Raw genomic sequence first — 4670 nt, forward strand, 5'->3', positions numbered from 1 at the left:
CAAGGAGAAATAAACAAATACACAATTATATTCAAAGTGTACGACACTCCTTCTCCTTCAATAATTGATTGAACAAGGACAAATAAATAAGTAGGATGTAGAAGACTTGAACAGTGCTGTCAAGCAACCTGACCACATCACGTTTATAGAACATTCCACCTAACAATAATCACAATAGTCAAATACACATCTTTTTTCTTTTCTTTATTTTTGAGATGGAGTCTCTCTCTGTTGCCCAGGCTGGAGTGCAGTGGCACAATCTTGGCTCACTACAACTTCTGCCTCCCGGGCTCAAGCGATTCTCCTGCCTCAGCCTCCGGAGTAGCTGGAACTATAGGCGTGTGCCACCACACCCAGCTAATTTTTTGTATTTTTAGTAGAAACAGGGTTTCACCATGTTGGCCAGGCTGGTCTCGAACTCCTGATCTCAGATGATCAGCCTGCCTCGGCCTCCCAAAGTGAGGTGTCACAGGCGTGAGCCACTGCTCCTGCTTGCACATCTTTTCAAGTGTACACTTACCAAGGTAGAGCATATTCTGAAGCATGAAACAAGTGTCAGTAAATTTTAAAAGATTCAAGACATACAAGACATACTTTAAAAGATTCAAAGTATATCTTCTGACTACAATGGCATTAAATTAAAATTTCAGCCTGGGCAATATGACAAAACCCCATCTCTACAAAAAATAGAAAAAATAATTAGCCAGGTTGGTGGCATTTGCCTGTACTCCCAGCTATGCAGGAGGCAGAAGTGGGAGGATCACCTGAGTCCAGGGAAGTTAAGGCTGCAGTGCACCATGATCACACTGCAGTCCCTGCAGTCCATCCTGGGTGACGAGTGAGACTCAAAACAAAAAACAAACAAAATTAATACTGCAGAACATTTTTGTAAACAAATAAAAAATTAATCAATTAAAATTAATAACAGAAAGAGGCCAGTACAGTAGCTTGCGCCTGTAATCCCAGCATTTTTGTAGGCTGAGGTGGCAAGATCACTTGAGGTCAGGAGTTCGAGACCAGCCTGGGTAACATAGCAAGACCTCGTCTCCCAAAAAATAAAAAAAAATTAGCGAGATGTGGTGGCCTATGTCTGTAGTCCTTACTAGTTGGGAGGCTGATGTGGGATGATCATTTGAGCCCAAGAGTTCAAGTCCAGCCTAGGCAACACAGCAAAACACCATTTCTTTAAAAAAAGGAAAAAAAGTAAGCAAAACAAAGGAAAGACAGTAATAATCATCAGAGTGAAAAATCAAAGAAAAAAAACAAAAAAATTAGAGACTGAGAACAATAAAACTAAGAACAATAAAAGATCAATAAAATCAGTAAACCTCTAGCCAAACTGATCAGAAAAAAAGAGAGAAGACACGAATTGCCAATATCAGGAATGAGAGAAATAGCATCACTACATAATCTACAGATATTAAAAGGTTCATATGGAAATATTACTAACAACCTATACTTTGACAACTTTAACAAAAAAAAATAAAAGACACATTCTATCAATACTTGTTTAAGAAAAACTGATAACCTAAATAATGCTATACTAAAGCAATTTAATCTGTAGTTAAAAATATTCCCACAGTGAAAATTATTAGAGCAGATGGCTGTCACTGGGAAATCCACCAAACATTTAAAGGGGAAATAAAACTATTTCTATACAGACTTCTCCAGAAAATTGAAGAGAAGGTGACACTTCTCAACTCATTCTATGAAGCCAGCATTACTCTAATACCAAAACCAGACAAAGGTTAAAAGAAGAGTATAGATCAATAACTTCCATGAATGTAAATGTAACAATCCTTAGTAATATTTTAACAAATTGAATTCAATGATATATTAAAAAGATAACAGATGATGTCCTGCTGATGTTTATTCCAGGAATGCAAGGTTGGTTAACATTTGAAAATCAATCACTTTATTTACAGACTAAAAAGGAAATTAATACTAAAAAAGAAGAACAAAACCAAGTCTATCTGATCATCTCAATAGATACAGACAAAGCATTTGACAAAGTTCAATATCGATTACTGATAAAAACCTCTTAGCACACTAGGCATAGAAGTGATTTGGCTGGGGGCGTGGTGGATCATGCCTGTAATCCTAGCACTTTGGGAGGCCAAGGTATAAGGATTGCCTGAGCTCAAGAGACCAACACCAGACTGGGCAACATGGTGAAACTCCATCTCTACAAAAAATACAAAAATTAGCTGGCCATCATGGCTCCTGCCTGTAGTCCCAGCTACTTGGGAGGGTGAGATTGGAGGATCCTTTGAGCATGGGAGGTGGAGGTTGCATTGAGCCGAGATTGCACCATTGCACTCCAGCCTGGGCTACAGAGCAAGACTGTGTCTCAAAAGAAAAAAAAGAAAAAAAAAGAATCAAAGTAAAACTAATAAAAAAATTATAAAAGAGGAAAGAACTTATCTTCCTCAAACTAATTAAGAGTATCTATGAAAAACCAATAGCTAACATTATACTTAATAGTAAAAGAATAAATATTTTCCCTAAGATCAGAAACAAGGCAAGGATATCCACTCTCACTTCTTTTATTCAACTTTATACTAGAGATTCTAGCCAATGTATTAAGACATGAAAAAGAAATGAAAAGTATCCAGATTGTAAAGGAAGATGTAAAACTGTCTTTATTTACAGACAACATGATAACCTATGTAGAAAATTCTATGGAGCCTACAAAAAGTGACTATAACTAATGAGTGAGTTCTGTAAGTTTGCAGGATGTACTATCAGTGTGAAAAAAATTGTCTTTCTATATCCTAGCAACGAACAATCAGAAATTGAAGGGAAAAAGACTAAAATCGTATCCAAAAATATGAAAGAGAGAAAGATGGGTAAGATCCGTAATGAAAACTATAAAACATTGATAAGATAAATTAAATAAGATCTAATTTAAAGGAGTGATATGCCATATTTATTTATTAGAAAACTCAATATTGTTATAACGTCAGTTTTGCCCAAATTTATCTAGTGATTAAATGAAATTCCTTTTAAAATCCCTGTAGATCTTTTTGCAGAAATTGACAAGCTGATTCTAAAATTCATATGGAAATGCAAGAGAACTAGAATATCCAAAACAACTCTGAAGGACAAAGTTAGAGAATTTGTAGTAGATTCCAAGGCTTATTATAAAGCAGTAGCAACCAAGACAATGTGGAATTGGCATCCAGATAAACAAACAGATTAATGAAACAGTATAGCGATTCATGACCTAGAAACTGACCAGAAATATATGATCAATTTATTTTTGATAAAGGTGTAAAGATAATTCAGTGGAGAAATCAGTATTTCAACAAATGGTACTGGAACAATGGCATATTCATATGCAAAACTTTGATCCATATATCATAATGTATGAAAAGTTACTTGCAAATGGATCATAGACCTAAATATAAAACTAAATATAAATATGATTTCTAGGAGAAAACCTTTTTGATTTAAGATTAGGTGAAGATTTTTTTAGATACAAAGCCAAAAGCTTGATCCATAAAAGAAAAATTGATAAATTGGACATCTTCAAGATTAAAAATCTCTGATCTTCTAAAAACAAGCCACAGACTGGCAGAAAATATTTGCCAACTACATAAGTGATAAAGAACTTGTATCCAGAAAATATGTAATTTTAAACTCTCAAAACTCAGTAATACAAAGTTTCAGTTAGGAGGAATAAGTTCTGGATATCTGTTGTACAGCATGATGACTATAGCTAATAATAATGTTGATATAGTTTGGATATTTTTCGCTCTTAATCTCATGTTGAAATTTGATCCCTAATGTTTTATTTGTTTATTTATTTTGAGATGGAGTCTCTCTCTGTCACAGAGGCTGGAGTGCAGTGGTGCAGTCTCCACCAACTGCAATCTCCACATCCTGGGTTCAAGCAATTCTGGTGCCTCAGCCTCCTGAGTAGCTGGAATGACAGGCGGGCCCTACGATGCCCAGCTAATTTTTGTATTTTTAGTAGAGACGGGGTTTCATCTTGTTGGCCAGACTGGTCTCGAACTCCTGACCTCAGGTGATCCGCCTGCCTTGGCCTCCCAAAGTGCTGGGATTACAGGCGTGAGCCACCGTGCCCGGCCAGATCCCTAATGTTTTAGATGGGGCCTAGTGGGAGGTGTTTGGGTCCTGGGGGTAGATCCCTCATGAGTGACTTGATGTCATCCTGTGGGAATGGGTGAGTTCTCATTCTACTAGTTCCTACAAGACCTGATTGTGAAAAAGAGCCTGGCATCCCCTTCCTCTCTCTTCCTGCCTTTCTCACCATGTGATAGCTACTCCCCTTCACCTTCTGTCATGAGTGGAAGTGATATGGTTTTGCTGTGTCCCCACCCAAATCTCAACCTGAATTGTATCTTCCAGAATTCCCCCATGTTGTGGGAGGGACCCAGGGGGAGGTAATTGAATTATGGGGGCTGGTCTTTCTCATGCTATTCTTGTGCTAGTGAATAAGTCTCACAAGATCTGATGGGTTTATCAGGGGTTTTTGCTTTTGCTTCTTCCTCATTTTTCTATTGCTGCCACCATGTAAGAAGTGCTTTTCACCTCCCACCATGATTCTGAAGCTTCCCTACCATGTGGAACTGTAAGTCCAATTAAACCCCTTTTTCATCCCAGTCTCGGGTAAGTTTTTATCAGCAGCCTGAAAACAGACTAAT

The sequence above is a fragment of the Colobus angolensis genome, unplaced genomic scaffold (assembly GCF_000951035.1).
Source record: "Colobus angolensis palliatus isolate OR3802 unplaced genomic scaffold, Cang.pa_1.0 Scaffold113, whole genome shotgun sequence".
Taxonomy (NCBI): Eukaryota; Metazoa; Chordata; class Mammalia; order Primates; family Cercopithecidae; genus Colobus; species Colobus angolensis.